The sequence below is a fragment of the Mycteria americana genome, chromosome 8 (assembly GCF_035582795.1).
Source record: "Mycteria americana isolate JAX WOST 10 ecotype Jacksonville Zoo and Gardens chromosome 8, USCA_MyAme_1.0, whole genome shotgun sequence".
NCBI lineage: Eukaryota > Metazoa > Chordata > Aves > Ciconiiformes > Ciconiidae > Mycteria > Mycteria americana.
In genome coordinates this window covers 15,384,302-15,407,238 of record NC_134372.1, presented here as the reverse complement: position 1 = coordinate 15,407,238, position 22,937 = coordinate 15,384,302, and the positions used below count along the sequence as shown (strand labels likewise).

General features: G+C 36.4%; 1 long non-coding RNA gene across 1 annotated transcript in view; it reads left to right on the top strand.

Annotated features, from left to right (window-relative positions):
- The window catches only part of LOC142413619 (uncharacterized), a 114,013-nt gene extending 91,422 nt beyond the window's left edge, over positions 1–22,591 (top strand). Inside the window, exons 3-4 of the long non-coding RNA XR_012776863.1 lie at positions 19,418–19,554; positions 22,546–22,591. This is a non-coding gene — a long non-coding RNA (uncharacterized LOC142413619). The remainder of the gene's footprint in view (positions 1–19,417; positions 19,555–22,545) is intronic.
- The last annotated feature ends 346 nt before the right edge of the window (positions 22,592–22,937 follow it).

The window sequence follows — 22,937 nt, the reverse complement described above, 5'->3', positions numbered from 1 at the left end:
CTTGAAGCAATGAGAGCTTATGAATTAAACTCCCAGGACCAGGATCTTCCCTACCATATGTCACCGCTTCCCTGAAGAGAGATGGAGATTGATACATGAAAAGCTGTTTATAAAACAAACTAATCCTTGGTAAATTGTGGTTTTGGCCCAGAAATAGCACAGGCAGGCTAAGTCATTGAATAATTTTCCTGTTTAGGTAGGACCTTTAAAATAAGCACATATAAAAAATGTATACATACAGACACACAAATATATGTGAGTAGAGATGTGTATGCTATCATTAACTATTTTAAAGTAAACAGGAATTTTTTCTAGAAAGTATCTTTATAGTTTGACTGGAATTCCTGAACTAAAGAAAAGTTTTATAAAGCACAAATAGAGACAAGGCTTATCCATATGTTTACCTGTCCATATTTTTCTCATCATGATTTACTAATTTTATTTTTATATCTCTAAAAAGCCTTTTAGGTTGCTAACAAATAGGTAGTTGATAGTCATGGTAGTTTCTGTCAATGGAAAAGATAAGTATTTAAATGACAGAAAAATGTGTCTGTGAGAAAGAGGTTCAGTCTATAACAGTTTGGCTGAAGACTGTCAACTGTGACGTATTGGGGTCATGTATGATGTGTTACTGAACTTGTTAAAAAGATCTGAATGGATTTATTTTCTGATTTTATGAATGCCAACAATTAAACTATGCTGAATACTCCAGATTAGAACTGAGATAAAAATTCTGGATCAGCACCGGCAAATGAGATCATCTTGCAGGTGTTTTTAAGGAATTTGAGTTTTACATCATTTTTGTATTAGATCACAGAAATTCAATTTGTAAGATTACTTATTTTGGACCAATTGTCATGAAGAGATTTTGTATGAGAGATATATATACACACACACCCCCTGCCGCTCCATATTCTTAGTCATATGGAAGAAGAAATTGAAAAAAATCAGGGTAGATCCAGAAGCAATGGTGTCCTAATCTCCCCTTTCCTGTTTCAATATGCTTTTTCTTCTCTTTTGTCCTACAAATTCCTGAATTTCAACTTAGTAAACTGAACATCCTTCTCCCAGTTTCAATCCAGCTATGAATCTAAATCTGTATTTCTGTAAGAGGTTTGTAGCAATAGTGAATTATAATGAATTGTAATAGTATCATGCTAATGAGCTTAGTCCTGGAAACCTGAGGTAAAACATGTTAGACCCATTTAGGTTTTGAATAAAATTGTTTTCAGGTGTTTTTGACTAGCATAGATTCAAATAATGTTTTGATAGTCTAATCTACCAAGTAATACTGCAGCATGAAATGAAGGTTATGTTGCATTGCCAATTCATGTGGTCTCAGATGAATTATTTTTTATTTGTTTTTACTTGGTTTTATCTCCTTCCTTAATGGTAGTTTGAGGGTAGTTCTTCTCAAGTATTAGCTTATTTTTTTTCCCTAGGCAAGCAGTCATTTGTCTGTATTTTTTCAACAGAGCTTTATTTGATCGAGCTTTTTCTAGATCTAAAAGATGAAGAATAACTTGAGAATAAATTGTGTTGAGATATTTGTCTTTCATAGTATTGCTGTTACAGTAATGGAGAGCACAGCTTCAGTTTATACATTAACAGCAGCTCTGCTGACAAGAAATACACGTGACTAAAACATAGGCATGACAAGAATGGAAATGGTTGAGCAGAAAGCATTATAATCAATGATGAGTAACTTGTAGAGACACGTGCTAGCAGTTGGCAAAGGTTTCCGCTCTGCATATTTACTTTGAATGGGGCTGGAAGAGATTATAATTTGGTGCCTTTTACCCTGTAGCTATATGAGTCAATTCCCTTAAGGCCTGCCCATATAGGTAAAACAACAGGCTGACCTCATTCACACACGATTTTTTCTATTCTCAGTAAAGCAAAGTTGAGTCAACAACTAGCTGCAGTATGCTTCTAGAACTTCTATCATGGTCAATTGTCCATAGCAGGAAGTTAGCAGCAGAGTTTTGGAAAGAAGCACAGCGTATCTAAAATCCACCACAAACCTGCAAGAGTTGGTGTCCGTGTGCTCACATGGAGTGTAAATCAGGATGTTAAATGGTCTACAGTAATGTTTAAGGAATTGCAGATGGTATAAGGCAGGGCGAATGAGCTAGTAATTAAACGTTAGCTACATTGAAATTGGCTGTAATGGTATAGAATGTATATTTATCAGATAATTTATTGATACCAGATGAGTGAAAAGTAATCTAGTTGGGAGATAAGTCTGGATTCTGAGGATTCAATGGATTCAATGACAGCTGTAATATGTAATCCTGTAATATGTAAAGCTGTAATCCAATGAGGATTCTGGATTCAATGACAGCTGTAATATTCAGACCAAATATAGGGATGGGATTTAAGGAATAAATTTAATTTTAAAAGATGTGTAAATTCAGAGTAATTTCAATAAACTTTCAGAGATTCAGACAGATGTGAAGACTAACCTAATCTAGCCTGAGTTCTCTGTATTTGGTTTATTTAAAAACAAGTAAAGATACCTTTATTTCTTTCAAAAACTATAAGCTAAAGGGATTTATCAGAAAACCCACAGAGAAGACTCTCCAAACAGAAAAGTTTTAAATGCGAGCTTGTGCTGTGCAAGGTCATTTTTAATACCTAGTTGACTTGAAAGACACTGAATGTCAAACTGTGCTAGGAAAACCTTCATACATAATTAGAGACTCATATTGGCTGGAAAGACTCAGTGGTGTCTTTTATTGCCAAAGAGAGTGATTTAATTACTGTCCATATTCCCTGTTGGGCCTGGCTGAAGCCCCATGTTGCTTGAATAGACTTGAATAGTGGAAGTGTTTCTACAAAATGAACATCTTTACCTTCCTCAGCCAGTCTTGGATGGGGCCTTTTTCTGCATCTCCTGCTTTTCACTTTCACAGTGATATACTACAAACAGAGAGACTTCTGATTCATCTTGTTGAGGCATTAATGACTCAATAACTCAAAACTTATTTTTAATGATTAATTTTGGATCGCATTGAGCTTTGAAAAAGCATTTTCAAAGCTTTTTTGATGAAATAAAAATTTATCATATAACAAAAGTCTCATAAAAAATTTTCCCTGCCTATATTGATTGTTACAGATTTTCAACCAACGTTTAGATGTTTCTCTTCTCAATATATATTAATAAGTATGTTGTAATTCCTATTATACAGGTAGGGAATTGAGGCTCAGGAAAACTCCACAATTTGTGCGAGGTCACAGAAAAGACAGGACTGAAGCGAGGGCTCTGACAGATCATCACAAACCTGCCCAGCTTGTGTCTCCAAGAATCATTGTACGTCATTCATTCCAGCTGTGGAAGCATTAGCACTCTCTTTAGGTTTGAGGAAGTAGTAGCTTTGTTTGTAGCTGCTTTTAAAAATAGATTGTCATTTTTATTTATTAATTTTTCATATGCCAAACACAGGACTGTTAGGAATACGGGTTCATTAAGCTTCACAGTGCCATCTGTAACAGGTAGATACTCATATCTTTATAATACAGCTTGTAAGAGCACAAGAGGAACTTCTCGTGAGAGGTAACAGTAAATTAGTCTGGAACAGAATTAACATGGCAAACTATAGCAGTGTTTGATTAAATCTTAATATCATATGAACATAAAAAGCATTTTCAGTTTAGCACTTCTAACATCAAAAACAAATTTGAAAGTAGATTTTTTGGGGGGTTGTATGGCACTGGTCAAGGAAGATTATGATGTGAACACCAGCAAATACTAATGAAGATGTGCAATACTGTTAGCATAGTTGTTATTGGTATCATGACCTCTGAAATGAACTGTAAAAATACTGGCCTAATCCAAATAACTATAAAGAACAGTAAGTATCATAAGGCTTGCACCTGTTGCCAAAAGACATGTCTTTTTTTTACTGAATGATTGAAGTTTCCTTTTCTGTCTTTGGGTACAAGTATTGATTATTACTTTTTGTCTGCCTTTAGTAATGGGCCACTACTTTTCTGCACTCATATTTTTGTGTGGTATAGTTTATCACCTACTGATTGCAAAATTCACACCACAAAAATAAAAACCAAAACCACCTCCTTGTATTTCCATGGTTAAAGCCATCACATTAATGCCTGAAAAATAATTTGGAGCTTTCTAAAGGAAAAAATTAATGTTTCCCATTGTTATTAATGTGATTAAAAACAAACAAAACCAACAACCAAAAAAAGAAGACAGCATTATGGTTTGTAACTTTTAGGGATTAATGTTAGAACTGATTTTTTTTTTGAGGGTGGTGGTATAAAATTATTTATTCAGTTGCAATACAATGACTTCTAAATGTACCTTTTCTAGCTACCCCTGGGAAATCTTAGGATGCTTATCTTTGGGAAGTGATAAATGGAACTCAGTATCAGAAGAGAAATCGTAGATAAAGAAATGAATAGCTGCCGTGATTGTACTGGATCACTCTCTGTGGTATATTTTAGGCTAAACCAGAATGATCCCAAGGAAAGAGGAGATCAGGAAATCAGCAATTTCTATGTCACAGGGACATTGTAATTTTTTACTTGCGCAAGTTCAAATTTTGCAGCTTGCAACAATGCAGGCTAAAGTGTAAAACAGAGTCTAGAATGAGTCTTATTAGTCACGCTCTAGACCACTGGATAACACTGTGTTTGTGAACAGACACCATTAACTGGTATATGGCATGTCTGCTCTGATTAGCCAGGCGGTTGACAAATAGGAAACATTCCCTGCTCTTAAGTAATGTTTGTTCTGTCATTTACAATTTTCCAACTTTTTGTATTAAACAAACTGAAATAAAAAAGTTGCTTAACCACTAACTTTTTCGCCATGAGTTCGTAAGACCGTAAGTCCGAAGGACTGCTTTTAGCAAAAATATTTGCATAAATATATTACTTTCCAAATACTGAGTGTGCATTTGGGCAAATAATACGTGACACAATAAACAGCTTTGATGGCTGTCAGTGCTTTTTGGATCCATTTGCTGAGCCTTTTTACTTCATCAAATGATACAAACAGGATGTCTGGGATAAATAAAATGGTAAGTTTGCAGGGTTATATGCTTTAAGAGATTGCATTTCATCAAGGAGTTTAGTATCCACAACTCTCAAGCTGATCTTTAAGGACCCTACCACCTCTTGTCTCTTGCACAGAGAAGTAGTGTACAGCTGCAAAGTCTGAACTCAAGACAAAGTTCGGTCTTGAGCGAGGAACCATGCAAACACAGAATAAGCATCTCTGCCTAATTTTGCTTACAACTAAGGATGTGATCGGAAACAACAGAGGCAGGAACAAGTAAGTACAGCGCCTCAGGTGATACCCTGGCTTTACGGCAGTGCTGTCTGTGGAGGGGCAGGCTCTTAAAAGCTGGTTTTCTGTTCTTGCCACTAATGAGCAACTTCCCTATTGCAAATGTTTGAATTGACACATTCTAGGTCATATTAGTCTGGCTTTCTTACAGCATTATATTGGGAGTTCATAATTGTATTGCAGACATTCTTCCTTCCTATTGAAGAATCCTCCTTCACTGCTTCCCAGCAATGAACATCTAATTGAATAGCAGAAAACTGTGTTAATAATCTTTAAATCAGTGCTGTTGTGCTTTGCAGTATAGCGTTCATCCCACCACTATTCTTTGGCTACCAGAGCCATTGGTTCTTCTGGCATGGTGCTTTTACTGGTTTCATCTAATACAAGATTTCAAGCTGGATTAATTTTAATTTGAAATTTACTGTTCTACTCTTTCAACAGTGTCAGCCACTTCATTCCACATATCTTCTGTTTGTCTTTCACATTGTTTATATTGATCTAAATTCTCCTTTCATGTTCTGTCCTCAGAAATTGTTCAGCAAAGCATAAAAATTATATAATGGGCCACCCACACTGTCTTTTTCCTGAAACTTAAATAATTAATCTGGCTTTTTATTCATGACAGAAAAATTAGTAAATTATATTAAGCTGGGCAACCCTTTGATTTCTTCTCAGAAAATTACACTCAGAAATCATATTCCTGTGGAGCTGAGTTACAGTTTGCATATACCAGACTTCTGTCTGGATTTTCAGTTCTGGGAAACTCAGAGATCTTGTGAAGTCTATTCTGGGATAATTTCCATGAGCAATGATTGAAACATTTTCCTAAAATTTTTAAGATTTATTTGAAAAGTTCCTGCTGATAAGTCCAGCCATTTGAATGCTTGAATATGTCCTTTTGTTACAGTGATAACAAATTATCACTCAAACTCTATTTTAAGTTCACTCTTCTCTTTGTGGATAGTTTATGCTGGAAATGGCAATTCTGAAAGCTTGATCCATGGTAACTGGCTCTGAGCTTTTGGCCTAAGAGGCTCTGAAGATGAGGAAATACTAGTAGAATACAAGCATTTAAGATGAGAAGGCAGCATTGGCATTTTGCATTCTTGTAGAGCAATGTTCTATGTAATGTGTTGTGATATAGAGTTAGACTTCATAGTTTTCTTAGAGATGTGTGCTTCATATTATAATTATTGAAAAAAGTGTCTAATTTCTGGAATGATAATAGGCTTTCCGGCTATTTAGATGCTGGTTAACTACAGCTGCATGTGAAAAATGGAAATTCATGATGTTATGCCATACGAGCTTTTACCAGCATGCGTTTGAGATTGCCAGGAAATTTACAAGAAGGGGAGTAACAGAAAATTTGGCAGGTCATCCAGAGGAAGTGACAATAAAACCTTTCCGCTGTACCATAAAATAATACAGAAAAGTTTCTATGAAATGAAAATTAACTTTTTTTGGATGTATTTGAGAATGTACAGCCATAGCTTTGTACAGATTAGAAGAAATGCTGAAGTGGTGATGTTTTGCATATATACAAAAGTGCCTGAAGTAGATTTTATGTACGAAAACAACCTGAGGCTCATAGAAATCTTGGGCAGAGTTTACAGCACCTACTTGCTGTTAATTCTCTTACGTGTCTTTCACCTGCTGTCTAACTTGGCATAGCACAGTCACCATAGCCTGCGGTATTGAGCGTCTGTCCTAGGTGTTCATCCAAAAAAAAAAAATCAAACCTAGAAATATCTTGGAATCCAGTAAATGTAGAAAAGAAGTTGAAAAGGAGAGGCGGGAATGTTTACTTCTGAACTGGTGTGTGAGAGGAAATCAGAACTCAGATTTCTGTACCAAATACTATTCACGCAAAACTTAAGGGGTTTTTTTCTTTCTTTTTTTTTAATTTTAATTTTTGTGGTGAAGAAACAGAAGATAGCACTCCTCTGTTCAGGTTGCTTCGTTGTTTTGAGGTAGCAGTGTAGTAGCTCTCACTGAAAAATCTTGTAATATTATAGAGATGGTTAGAGAGCAGATGAAGTGGTCAAAGCTGAATGATACTGTGACTGTCAAACAGCACTTTAAATCCAAGCATGTGTGTTCTTGGAAAAAATTAAAATCTGAAATGAATTATAACTATCAGTATTTATCTGTTGACCATTTATCTTAATATTTAAATTTGTACTTTTGCACTTCAGTATAAACCGTAAAAAGATGGCCCTCCCCCAGCAAGCTCTGTTCTTACTGTGCAACATCTTTATGTTACTTCACAAGCAAGAATGGGTCACCTAATACCAGAAGTTACATGTGACTCTAGTGAAGTTCTAATATCAAATTTCATTCAATCTGGATGTTTTATGTTTACTCTTGTTACTTGCAGATACTAATCGTTGGTCTCATATTATTCACTGAATTGTAATAATTTTTCATTTACTTTTGAATCCATCTATTTTTAAAAGAAATGTAAACAAAAGTTAGTATTCAAAATTCCCTTTTCATTTTTAGGAGATCACAACATTTCAAACTCTCAGACATGTTTATTCTTTGGGAATCTTGTGAACAGATCTTTCAAGCACTATTAACTGAGCAGAAAATACAAAATTTGGCAGTGCCAGGCAGGGGTCATAACAAAATCTGTAACAGATCCAGTGGCATGGAATTTTCAAAACGATCTTTGATTAAGAGGTTAATAGGATTTATGAACCATACTCTCTTAAATTCTTGTAACAATTTGCATCGTGACTGCCACAGACATATCACAAAAGGTTCAGGGGTTGATTTCGTTTGTGTGAGTATCCAAAAGTTCACGAGCTTATCCAGGGCACACACACGTCTTTTAAAATGGCAGATTTGGACTTAGAATCTTAGGGAATGTAGAGATTTCTGGCATGTCCTGGTTTCGGCTGGGATAGAGTTTATTTTCTTCCTAGTAGCTGGTATAGTGCTGTGGTTTGGATTTAGGGTGAGAATAATGTTGATAACACACTGATGGTTTAGGTGTTGCTAAGTAATGCTTACACTAGGCAAGGACTTTTCAGCTTCCCCTGCTCTGCCAGGTGCTCAAGAAGCTGGGAGGGGGCACAGCCAGGACAGCTGACCCAAACTGGCCAAAGGGCTATTCCATACCATATGACATCATGCTCAGTATATGAACTGGGGGGAGTTGGCTGGGGGGCAGTGATCACTGCTTGGGGACTGGCTGGGCGTTGGTTGGTGGGTGGTGAGCAGTTGCATCACTTGGGTTTTTTTGGTTTTTCCTGTTTTTTTTTCTCTCTCTCCCCCTCTCTTGTTATTTTTGTTTTCATTACAATTTTTTATTATTGTTGTTATTATTATTGTTGTTGTTGTTATTATTTTATTTCAATTATTAAACTGTTCTTAACTCGGCCCATAAGTTTTCTTACTTTTACTCTTCCGGTTCTCTTCGCCATCCCACCAGGGGAGCGGGGAGGGTGAGCAAGTGGCTATGTGGTGCTTGGTTGCCAACTGGGCTTTGGGTCCATATTTCTGTCATACCGCCTCTCCCACTCCTGCCTGGGGTTTTAAAGTACAAAGGAGGATATGTTTAGACAAAAAAACAAAACAAAAAAACCCAAAACCCACACCAAAACCTAACAAAATCAAAACATTCAGAATACCTGAAAAAATCTTCAGAATTCTAAATAAAAGTAATTCAGATCTGTCCGTAAAAGGAACTTCTACATTGTCATGCACAGACAGCTCTCGTTTATTCTCAGAGATAATGCAGCATTTGTGCATACATATAAAATACACTACAGTTTACTTCTACAGCTTTCCATGCCCAGTGCTTTAACAATGTGGAGTGGTTTATATTCTTGTGTGATTTATCTCCCATGCAGCCATAGTCCAAAGTGGATGTAAGATGTAGTTCCAGGCAAAATATTTATATTCTGGCTTCTTGAAGGAAATATTCAAATGCTAGGTAACAGATTGTTGTGCAGAAGTGCTGCCTTCTCTAAAGCATCAGACCGCAGCACTTTATGAAATGCAAACAGATGAAGCAGACATTGAAAATTGATTGGCTGTGGTGTGCTTCAGGGGAGGGCGGGGGAAGCTTGCTTAGTGATGGGGAAAAAAGTTAACTTGTATTCAGAGAAGATTCTCTGTATTGATCAGTAGCTTGTTATACTGCGATAGAAGTGTGATTTGAACTGGGAACGGTAGATCAAGGCAGTCAGCCAGGCCTCTAATAAATAGGTTTCATAAATGGTGCTGGATAAATGATTTGAATCTCTGTAAATTATTCCTTTCATGTCCAGACTATCAGGAAAATATGCTTTTACATTCTCAGATGTGTTTTAAAGACATGAAAGCTAAGGTTATCAAAAAATGAAGATTAAAAATCCATGCTACTCTTGGCCATGATGTATATATTTGCTAAGAAAAAGTAGATTGTCTTTAAGTGCTTTTCCTATGTTTTCTCTATAAGCTACTTGCAATAAGGACACTTCAGTGTTCAGAACTTTTATTCCTTCTGTCAGGAGCTACTTCAACACACTTATGTAGTACATCAGACAACCTGAGTGTATTGATCGCATTTTGGGATATTGTACCTTAAAAAGGTGTAGTTGTTTTTCTTGTAGATATTATAAGATGTTCAAATGTGACAGTAGTTTCATTTAAGTACCTCAGGAAAAAATTAGTGCCCGTGGAAATAAGGGAGAGGGTGCTGCTCAGAGATGGCTGGGAGGTGTTACTAGAGCTCAGGGAAAGGACATGCAGAATAAAGGTAAGAAACGCCCTGTTTTCTGAAACTATATGGTAAACTGCAAATTCTGGAGACTGTGGAAATTAGCTGGAAATGAACACCAAAGGAACAAACCTATATTATTTAGTTTTCAGTGCAAACCACTAAAGGATTGCCCATCCCTAAAGTGAATAACTATCTGTTCTGCAACAGTGGTTTTCTGTAACATTTATATCTTGCTCAGGGCTACTCAGGGGAGGTTTATAAATTGTTGAAATCACTTTATAGCACATTTAGAGCTCATTTCACAGCAGTTTAAGGGGCTGCAATGAAGCTAATAGCCTTCTGCATTTCTTAAGTGTTTGTGATTTAAAAAATGATATAACATTTATAATACTTTAGAGTTCTTTCCAAAAATAACATGGTAAATCTAATCATTATACAATCAGTACATGATAAAAATGCCAGTGGTGTGAAGGCCTATTTTCAAGTATTTTTCACCATGCTGTCCAAGGTTTCATATATTTGGCAGGGTGATTCATGCAAAATAGCCCCATGAGAAATACAACAGACCAAAATGTTTATCAGGCCTAAAATCCTGATCAGGGGAGAAAGAACTTTACAGATTTGTGACAGTAGCCCTTCTCTTTTGCTAAGCTGATAGGTTGGAAGAGGTTACAGATTATTTTGTCTCGTCAGCCACCTAAAAGCAAGACCAATTAACCTGAAGAGACTGCTCCTTGCTCTGTACCCACATTTAATATAACTTGTTATAACTTCCTGTATTGAACTATCAGAACCATTTAGAAATGAGAAGTGCTGAACAGTAATCAAGTCACTTATAAAACAGTCACACAATAGGAGGAGATGGAAATAAAGTTGGCTGAGATCCTTCTTCACATAATTTAGTTGCAAATTCCCATTGGTAAAACTGAGAGGAAAATCTCATTTACTGATGTAAAACATTTTTATTGAAGAAGCAGCAGTTGCATCCGTGATGATATTATGTACTATCAAGTATTCACCATTATCCATTTATCCAATTGTCAATGATATGATCATGTATGTCAATGACATGCACGTAAGTGATGACCTCAATAACTGGAATGTTAGCGAACCAATCCTCTCATCTTTTTTTGTTGTCCAGGAGCAAACCAAGTCCAGGAGCCTGTAAGTTCAGTGATGCCACAGAAGATCCCACTGGGTTTTTATTGATTGGGCTAATCAGTTTTTACCTTGTTTGACCTATCTGTGTTTAAAATACATTCCTAGTTCAGATTTGCTGAGATCTGGCTGGTTCCCACAGATTCTCAATTCAAGACCTCAGATACTTTAAGGTCTTGATAAAGGAACTGTATCTGTGACATTTTCCTTAATTACCATGTCAGTCAATGCAGTTATATATTTTCCCTAACCACCATGAGGTGTGTGGAAGTAAAGGATATAAATAGACACCCTTTTAATAATAAGATCCAATGACATAATGCCAACCAGAATGTCTGTTGAGTCTCTTCAGTCACCTTGAAGATTTAAGAGCTGCTGATTTCTGGATTGTGATTGCTGTTGATTCACTTTTTCCTACCGTGTATGTGTTCTTTGTCTTGATGACAGGCATTAGCAGTTGTTTGTTAAGGATTTTTAATTCTATATTACAATCTTTTAGTCTTCTATCTATCAAAGGCTATGAATTTTCTGCATTCTCAGTGCTGCTTATTCATTAATCCTCGAGGACTGAGTTTGGAACTACACAGTAGGAATTTATATCCTTGAGCAAATCAAGGATATAAATCAAAACTGGTAGTTAATGGCCACTGGGTCAAGATATCATATTTAACATAAATATTGTCCTGATAATTTTCTGCATAAGCCTGGACTTATTAATATCCGCAGCTGCAGTTCTTATTTTGACTAACATTTGACTAGATGTGAGAAACGGGATTTGTTTACGGCCTCAGTGATTCGTTTACAATCTAAGTGGCAATGTGCCTAATATAGTAGTGCTGGGTTTTATTGAATAAATATATTGAATAATAATGGGATGGTAAATATTACAATTCTTCGTGACTGCAGTTGTTCCACTGTACTATGGAGGCTATTAAGATTTCTAATCAGATGCATGTCATAAACTATAAATGGGAATTTTACGTCCTAACAAAACTGTTGAGACTGAGAGTATTCAAAACACCTTTCGTCTTCAGCGTGACATCGGAGCTACTTCTCATTTCAGCGGGTCCACTGTAGTTAATTGTATCATACTGTTCCTAAATATGCATGAATTTAAAGTAAATTATTCCACGTACAAGAAGACATCTGTTAATTCACTGCTTGCAGTTTATTAGACTAATACGTGTAAACTGCTTTGAGCAATAAATTACAAGATTAGGGTTTTTAATGTTTAGGGATATCATTAGGCATTGTATGCTGGAGGTAGATTTGACAAATGCTCTTTGCTAATGTAGTATATTTAAAGGAAAATCTGCATGAATTAATTTTAATTACTGTCATATTAAAGGATATAAAAACAACTAATGTCAAAGGTGTACCAGTGCTGTTGATTCAGTGTTATCATGTGTGTATGATTAGAGAACCCTGTTTACATAAATATATCTGCAAATAAACAAACATGCAGACTTTCCTTTGAAATTGCAACTATGCCACGGCCTGAATTTTTCAGGCTTTTATATCTTTTTGAGCTCTGTATTGAAGTTTAGGTATTTAAACATTAAGAAGAAGCAACCAGTTGGGATCACTGAAGCAGCTGTATGATAAATAGCATGAGAACTCACTGGCTGAAGGCATGACAAATCCAGCTGTTACCTGTGTTTGGGAAAGGAAAATGTTTTGTCTGGCTTTTTTTTTTTTTTTTTTGTAAAGAGCAAAGGGAAATTTTAACATGACACAATCATTTGTGTCTCAGGATCTGTCTGCCACCTAAGATACTATTCTTTATCTATTATTTTGTTTTCTAATTTACCACCAAGATTACCATTTTTGGTAAGACAAAGTCAGAAAAGGGAATGGGAGAGCTTCAGACAGCCCTACTTGCAATATTTCATAAACACTGTCAGCAACTAACTTTGCAAATATGGAAGGAAAATGACAGCAATGGAAGAGCACTAGTTAGCTTGGATTTGGTGCAGCTCGAAGAAGCTCTGATGAGCTATTACAAAACAAGAACAACTTACTGGCAACAACTTGCCTTTTCAAAGAACAATATGAAGGAAGTCTGCAATCCGTGCAACTACTTAATGGACTGCCATCCATAATGCGCTCTTTCATCTCTATCTTGGAAAGCTGAATATAGAGACCATTTCTTATACCAGCAAATACAGTTTGCTGTACAAATAAGTAGTTTTATTCATTTTATTTGTTCATTTTTCCTTTTAAAAAGTTTCTGCTAATGAGCCTTGCTTAAGCTGTATGCTGTAGTGGTACTCTGAAGTTAGGAAAAAAAAAAAAGATTTGCCTTTATCTTATTAAATAGCTAGCTGATCTGTGGCTTAATGATCTAGCAGAACAGACAGGTTAGTAAGGGCCATGGCAGCCAGTGGCTCTGGAGGAATTTATGACTCACAACTCTGCCAAAGCACACTCTGAAGTAGAAACTCCACCGACATTTGAAATTATGCTGTACACACTCTCTCGCTTCTGGGCAGTGAGTGCTCAGGTCAGTTACCCTGCCCTTTCATGCCTCATTCCTACTGTTCTGGTAGGGTCTGGAGTAGGTGGCAGCACAGAACTGACTTTTTTTTCTTCTTTTGTTTTGTTGGTTGGTTGGTTGGTTGGTTTTTTTAAACCTTTTTGATTTGCCACCCTCTGTGTTTTGAAAGTGCCCTGACTTCTGTGGGAAGGATAGAATGGCATTTAATGTCTGGTCTATGCTTATGATTTGCAGTGGATGAATGATGCAGCTGTGTGGAGATGTCCTAAAATGGATTTTAGCATTCCTGCCTTTTTTTTTGTTTTGTTTCAGATATCTAATGTATTTCTTTTTAAACTCCATTTTCTGCCTCTTCTGTCTCCCTGAAGTTGGAAAATGTCTGGAATCAGATGCATACAAATAGGCATTAGCAAGTGTCTGCCTCTGAAAACTCCAGCATCTACCGAGGCAGGAAAAGCTCCAACTCTGCTGTATTAACTGTTATACATGAATAGTCCCATCATAGTGCAGCAGGGAATAGTGACATATACACAAAAACTATTATAGCTCACCATTCATTTTCCAGTAGAATAATTCATAAACATTCATAAAAGTTTAGCTATGCCAAGTGGCAAACTTCCCATCCTGCTACTCTGAAAAGCCTAAGATTTTTCATTTTGTAATGTAAACATTTTATTATGACACTTTTTGATTAGAATCGCATAAATCTCTCAGCAGTGAATTCATTGCATATATTTCTTGTTGAGAAAGTAGCTGCAAGTAAGCATCCTCTGATATTCTTTATATGTAATTTACTTAGGGAAGGTAGCAGAACAACAATAACACCACAGAAATATTGGATCAAAAATTATACGGAGAGGAGTATTTTCAAAGGGAAAGAGAGCATAACACAAAAGGAGCAAATAAAGGTTTATTTGCCATGTGTTGTTTGCAAAATGTTTTGAACATTTTATTGAATATTTCTTCCATGTGAATTATGCATGCACTTCAGTGCCTTTGGGAAGATGCAAAACACTATAAATGACGAATGGAATACATGACCTCCTGATGGTTTCTAAGATAGTGCTTTAAATGGAAAAATGAACAATTTCGTATCTACCAAGGATTATTTTATTCCCTTTCAACATGGGTAAGCAAGAACATTGCAGTGAAGGGAAGATTTTTGAATGTGTTGAGGCTCTCGCTGGAGCCTGCTGCACGGCATTGCAGGGAGATATTGCATGTTGGTGCACTGAAATTGAGTTTCTGTAGGCTAAAAATTATCTTTCCAGTAAGCTGCAACTGAAAGGAAAGTGTGTCCTAATTTCTTTAATAATTCTAGTGAAGTCTGGTAACTTTTTAAACTTTTATATGTCCAACACCTGACTGGTGTTGGGTTCAAACCATGGATCCTTCTGGTGGACCAACTAGACTTGCCCTTTTGAGACAAGCAAAAGCTATTACCATGTGAGTGACTAGCCAAGGCTGTCACAGAGGCAGCTTCTCAGATATGGTGGTCCTAGTCTCACTCCTGTGCTCGCTTCTTTTTGGATTACATCTTCTTTCAGCTTTTCCATGTTAGATATGAGTTTGGGGCGTAAGTATCAAATGCGTATTTTTTTCCTCTTCATACTTTCAAGAAAATATTTCAGTTTCTAAATGTAGTCTTACCTGTAGCTTCATAATAAGACATTCATCCACTCAGTGAACCTTTACGAGACATTTCAAATAACAAAGTATCCATTATTCTCTTTTGGACTGTATTTTAAGAAAAAATATGATGTAAACACCTTTTTTTCTTTGTAATTTATGTGAATTGTAAATACTTAATGAACACTTGTGCAAAATTAGGTTAGTGAATCTCTGAAAGTTAAGTTCATTCTATGAAAAGGAAATTAAGGGTACAATGAGAAGTGGCATCAGCTAAAGTGCATTGAAATACAGAATTTGGGAAACATGCAGTTCTCTCACTGCTGGTATCAGAACATGAAACCGAAGCAATATTTATTATTAATCAGTTTCATGTATAAAGGTACTTAGTCTTTTTATTGACATCATGCTTCTGTCATGTAATTCACCTTACCAAGAAAAAAAATCCATATTGTTTAGAAACTATCATCATTAATTACATAGAATACTAATAGTAAACCTCTTCACAGATAATCATTGCTCTGATTTATAGAATATATTTTTTTTAATTTAAAACGCAGCTTTTGAACCTGAGTCTTGTTAATATATGGTTAAAAGTGGAACTAAGTAACACCCCCCCCCAAAAAAAAAAAACCAAACCAAAAAAAAAAAACCCTAAACACCCCAAACTAACAAAAAGCAGTGACAAAAAGCTAATACAGTAGTGAACTCATACACTTGCTATACTTAAAAGCAAGAGGAGTTTTACCTGACTCCTTAAAAATGCTCAGATGGTCATCTCCTACTTGGGTGCTTAACCACCACTGAAGTTCACAGGCATTTGCTAGAGCTCTGCAACAGTAAACATGGTAGAAAATTAACAATGGAACAATTGAAAAAAAATCAACTTTTTTTGTTTCAAGATTTTTTTAGATTATACTCTTTTAATCATAGAAGCCAAATTACACTTAAAATTAAAAATAAAAGTTATGATTTTAAAATGATTATTCAATGTTTTCAGTCAGTGGGAAGGATTTGTTTTAACCTAATTAATTAGAATAAGATTAATGTATGTGGGCTCTAGCAGAAGCTCATCATTTGGATGAGACAATTAGTTGCTGAAGTGTAACATACTTTCAGTAACAACACTGTGCTAGAGAGAGTCTGTTCCTAATAGCGCGTGGCAGCGCTGTGCACCTCTGTCCTACTGCAGGACAGTCTCCAAGATGAGCAAGTCTCAGATAACCTGGAGGTGGAGCTGCAGATGTGAAGGCTCTCACTTGCACTGAAGGTATCTTTTCTGAGAAGAGGGGATGAAGGTCATGGCACTGTACTGGGGGTACCTGCCAGCACAGCTAGTAGAGGCGTCACAAATAGCAAAAGCAACCTGTAGTTTGATTTAGTCAATGGCAGAAAACCTGGTGAAGTCTATGTCGTTATTCTTGCCCTGAGAAGTGGAGGGTTAATTTGCTGCAGAAAGGTTTCTGCATGCCAAGCAGAGCCATAGTTAAAAACTGTTAAAATGGAGGAGACTGGGAGGTCAAAACTGGCACAAGCAATCTCTTGTCATTAGGACTAGAAATGCAGAGAGTATTATTGATGCCTGAGGATGGAAGGAGATGGATATGTATATAGATACAAAGATAGGTGTAACTGTTTTGTAGGGGAGGGTAAAGCATGTGGAAAAAGGGCAGAAAATAGCTGGAACTCTGCTTAGAAATTGCATGTAGTGTTCACTGTCTATAATTTTTCTGGTAAGGACAGTTGCCTGAACAGCATTGCTTTGCCTCCTGATTGTTCAGAGGGCAACCCAGAGACAGGAAATAAGTGTGGAGACAACGGCAAAACACTGGACTCGTTTTTCTGACATTGTTCTGTTGTGATTATTCCTCTGCAGGTGCACTACCAAAAAAATCCAAAGCAATTCTCACTTCCTTCCTGTCCTCAGAAGTCACAAAGAGTATTCAGATCAGCTCAAAAAGTCAGATTTTGAAGCTAGTCATGGGAAAGAAGGGATGGAGAATTTTTTAAATATAAACATAGGTTCAGTTACAAAATCTTTATCAAGTGCCTAACTTTGTGAACATTCAAGCTGTTGTCAATGAAACTATAAGCACTTCAACAGTAAATACAGGGTTGCAGTTCTTGCTTTATTTTCACTGTAAAATGTGGTGGTTGAGTGAAATTTCTAGGTTACATTCTTGTTTATTTACTGTAATGTAGATTACTCTGATACTCTTTTGCTCTGAGCTGTTCAGATTATAAATCTTCATTGGAGGAGTTAGGGGAATATAGTATCAGACTCTACCTATAGAAACCTCATGTAAGAAAGAGCAGCAGTGTCTGAGAGGTTTGCTTCCCTTCCCTAGAAAGAGATGAAATACATGCATATATTCCCTGAAATACATGTAATGAAGTTCTTGATGTTGATCCATATTTTTAGGGCCATCAGTCCTTTCTGTTTAAGTGATTAGTGTTCTCATGTAAATTAATACCCAATTCTGACAAAAAGGGGAGTATGAGGAGTCAGATGGTCCAGAAATTCAAGCAATTAAGGTTTAAAATTTGGCTGTTCATGATCTCATGTCCTCAAGTTAAATTGCTTCCAGGGCTCCAGTTGCTTGGTGTGCTTTTGTTTTTCATCCATTTTCCTGCCCTTTTGTTAGGGCAAAGGCTGTCTTCTGTATTTTTGTGGAAATCCTTGCTCCTCTGGGGCTCTAGCCTAGGTGAGGATCTACAACCAAATAATAATAATGTCAGATCTGAAGGATTAACAGGGTCTGTTTTTTAGATACTCATTTAAAGTGTGTATATATGTAAAGAAAGTTATAGAAGATGATACATCTGTTCTTTAGAAAAGTGACTACATGGCAAAAAATGAAATGAAAGATTTGGATGGTGAATATATAAAATAACCTGAATTATTTTGCCAGAGGAAAATATTGGTTTTGTCATTCATCTCTTCAGTAGCCTGTTCAGGTTAATTTGAGAAGACAGACAGGCCTCTGAGATACATTATATAATGAGTCAGCCAGAGACTTAGAGACGTAGTCTGAGGAAAAAAAAAATTTATAGGATCCAGATCAGAAAATTGGGTTGTTATTATTATGCAGTAGTTGGAAAAGGTAAGCAAAACCGAACATTCCTGCTGTCCATACACTGTGCTAGAAGATATCGAGTTCAAAATGTTCAGCATCACCACGAAAATAGTGCTTCATATCCTGAACTTAATTTCTCTCTTAAACTTTTGAAAGGTCAGGTAAATAGGGGCCACACTAACAAAATCACCATTCCTCCTCCCCGAAGAGCAACAATAAGAAAAAAGTCACCTGTAAAACCAGACAAGTTCTTGTATTCAGACACCATTGGGTTGAGAGAGGTACGAATCTTACGTTGTTTGTGGCTTGTGCCTGGTATTGAAGGAAAGTTTGAAAGCAATGCTTACAGGTAATCAAGAAGCATTACTGAGTATTATTGAGCCAGATCTTCCTGCCTACTTTTTGGAATGGGGTTTACAGTATAAAGAAAATACTGAAAAAAACAATTGAAATTGTGACTTACCCACCATAAAGGCATATGTATGCATTTTAGATGTAGGATGCAGTATTTTCTTTTGTAAACTGATCTATCTTGATTTTTTGTTTCCCAAAAATGACCTTATCCTTCACCAGCTTATTAGACACATTGTCCAATCCTGTACTATCTAATGTTATTGAATAATTTGGCATTGAAAGAGTCAATTAAAATGAGTGCTACATCTGTGTTCCCCCTTTTCGGTTTTTCTTAATGAGGATAAACACCTCAAGGTACTCACAAAGAGATCTAAAGTAAGCACCAGAAGAAGCATTTTGGCATAGTTAATAACTAGAAACAAAGTTTATCTCATGTGGCTTTTGGAAAATGCCTTTTTATTAATGGGTCTAAATTCAGTTCTTATGTGTTTTTATCACACATTCCTCTCAAACATCCATGTTTAATGTGGCTAGTTGGTTATTTGATATTCAGACAAAAAATTCACACCTTACTTCAGGGTCGTAGTACAGACATGGCAGGAGGATTTTTAACTGCTGTACAAATGGTTTAAACACCGAAGCTAATACTAAATGAAAGCAAAGTGTTTGTTTTGTAGAACTTGTCACAAGAATTGATAAATTGCACCCTAACTTCCTTCTCAGATGATTACTCTTGTGGCTATGGATCTCTGAAAGAACTCACTCAACTGGAGTATTTCAGAAGAAACTGAAGTACAGATCTTGAAAGCTGAAAGTAAGTACCAGCTTTTGCCTTATTGTTATGTTTGTCTTTCCACATCAACAGTAGGGAAGCCTGGACAGGAGGAACCAACTGAAATATTCCCGATAGAGATTAAAGGGATAATGAGAAGCTTCCAGATAGCAAAGGCACTTGCCTTTTTGCCTTGATGCTTTATAAGCTTTGAAATAAGATCAAACACGAAATGCTTTAGTGTTTTTGAGGCATATCAATAATAGTGGCTTCTAAAAGGGAGATTATCACAGTTTGTAGTGGATTCTCAGTGAGCTGGCTATGCAAGAGGTTTTCATACCACGGAGTATCAGCTTGGTGCATGAATTTGGAGCTGAGGTTTTCACTGGATCCTCCAGAGAGAGATTCAGAGTACTCCTAAAATAATTTTAATACCTCCACATAGATTCGTGGCCTTTTAAGAACACCTAATTACCTCCTGAATGTTCAGTAACTATGCAGGGAGCTAAGCTTTGAGTCTAGACCTCTCAGTTAGATATCTCAAGTTACATGGTGTGAGCTACCATCCCATCTTCTCAAGCTTAGGCATTAATTCAGATGCGTTTACACACACACTGTACCAATCAAATGTACAAAAGACTGGGCATGATCAAAGAAGGGGATCATCATGGACAGATTTGGATCCATTTAGAAAAGCTACAAATACCTACCTGATGTAGGTAATTATTTTAAGACTTTTAGACTGCAGGAGAAGATCAAGATTCAAAATTATCTTAATTATGAACATCCTGATTTAGAGAGTAGAGGGGTCTCAGTCATCAGAAACACCCATTCTCCAGTTCACTGAAACTATTCTCTCTTGTCCCTGTCCTCAAGATCCTTTCTATGCCCCAGCTTCTCCAAATCTTTAGTAAGCAAAGACACTATATGAGTTTTATCTTTATCTGTACTGGTTTAGCATGTTGTATTTGGTTTGAATATCATCAAGTTCTAAGCATATCTAAGAATATCATCATCTCTAAGCATTCTCTAGAATTGTTTTTAGTAGGAATTTACAGTTTCGTTCTCCCAGTCACCCAAGAAAATATTTACATAAGGACCTTATATACTTTAGATTTTAAAAGATAATATTTACTTGAGGAAGAGATTAATAAAGAAATCAAACTCAATAACTAGCGTGTCATCACTGCGTCATTTTTTATTTCTGCTCTGTAGAGGAAGAACAGTTTTGTTTTGCAGCTGTACTACATTTACACAAGAAACTTGAATAGTCTTTCCACAGTGTTATATTTCTGATGAGTGAGGAAAAAAAATCCTGCCCAGGAAAAAAATTAAACTACTGCAGCATCACTTATTCCCCTCCTACCTCTTCTACACATACTGATATGCCTACTTCTGTGGCATATTGTCCTGGTTTCAGCTGAGATAGAGTTAATTTTCTTCCTAGTAGCTAATACAGTGCTGTGTTTTGAATTCAGTATGAGGATAATGTTGGTAACACACTGAAGTTTTAGTTGTGGCTAAGTAATGTTTATACTAGTCAAGGACTTTTCAGCTTCCCATGCTCTGCCAGCTGCACAAGAAGTTGGGAAGGGGACACAGTCAGGACAGCCGACCCAGACTGACCAAAGGGCTGTTCCATACCATATGATGTCATGCTCAGCATATAAACTTGGGGAAGAAATAGGAAGGGGGGGACATTTGGAGTGATGGCGTTTGTCTTCCCAAGTAACTGTTACGTGTGATGGAGCCCTGCTTTCCTGGAGATGGCTGAACACCTGCCTGCCCATGGGAAGGAGTGAATGAATTCCTTACTTTGCTTTGCTTGCATGTGTGGCTTTTGCTTTCCCTATTAAACTGTCTTTATCTCAACCCACGAGTTTTCTCACTTTTACTCTTCTAATTCTCTCCCCCATCCCACCGCGGGGGAGGGAGCGAGTGACTGTGTGGTGCTTAGTTGCCGTCTGGAGTTAAACCACAACACATATCTGTTCTTGTGATTCATCCTTCCATTTAATCAAGGCTTTTCTATTCTGCAGGCCTTCCTAAGATAAAATTTGTCAGTCCCTAGGGAAATGAAAGGGTCTGGACCATGTCCAGAACTGAAGGAAATGTTTTATCCCCAGTTCCTCCTTTTCCTAGGAGGGCTGCATTGACATTCCCTATATTAGAGTTTCTGCTAGAGTTTCCTGTTGGGGATCACAGATTGATCACTTGTCCTTATTCTCAAAAGGGTCAGGGCAAAAGAGGAGAACAATGTCTCCCTAGGTGCAGAATGCATGGCATGTGCACTCTCATGACCATACTACTTTTGAAGGTAGAGGGAAAACAAGTAGGAATAGTTTGTTCTCAATCATTTCTTGAGAATCTTCTCTTGTAAGTGGTTTTCAGTTATTGAGTATAATAGAGCACACTGTACAGTTGCATTCTGTTAGCATTTTAAATTAGAGAGCTCACCGTCAAAGAATTAGTTGTGATTTTACCCTATGTGCTGTATATTAACCATATATGAAGCCTTATCACCGAGAATCATTGCATCCTTGAAGATTTACCACTCGCTGAAGTTAACTTTTTTGAACAAGCAAAAAAGGTTAGAGTCTGGTTTATTTATTGTAAAGTTTACTTTAATTAGCTTGAAATCGGGAAGTTTGGACATGTGTTTTTAACTTTGTACTTTCTCAATAGATATATTACTTTGAAAAGGTGATGGTTTGGCAACGCTGAGAAATTTAGTAACTATCTTACCATAAACTGCATCAGTTTTAAAGCACTGTTACATAACTGAAAATGTTACTTGTTTTGATACTATGCCAGTGAGGAAGATGGTTCTACTGAAACCAAAAAGCTCAGAAAAGGATTTTGAAGCAGTTTAAAAGAAAGTTGAAAAGATTTTAAAGTGTCAAGTAAAGTTAACTAATTCTCATGGTGAAATGGAAACCTAATTTTTTTTTTTTTTTTTTTTTTTAAGCTAGCTCAAACTAGGAGAATTTCCGATAACTCTGATCCTCAGTTGATTGTAATTATATTTCACAGGACATGCTCCTCTGGCATTCTGAAGATAACCCCACCTAGCAAATGAAAGATAATTTAAGTGAATATGGCTAAATGAGAACCCCCAAATCAGGTTTTTCATACCTTTTATAGTAAATGTTTATATCAAGGCTATAACAAAAATCTTGCCCTGATTAATCTTTTAAAGATACAGTATGCAGTCTGGCTTATAGAAGTGTGTAAAGTTTATCTGTGTTGGTTCCTTTATTCTGAGAAAGTGGTCCTTGAGACTGAGGTATAAACAGCAGTCATTTTTTTTTTTTTTTTTTCAAAATATGGAGACAGCTAGTACAAATTGAATTAAAAAATGCTGAATGCAAAGCCATAATTCTATTTAGGAATAAACTATAAGAAATGGACCACCTGATAAGCTA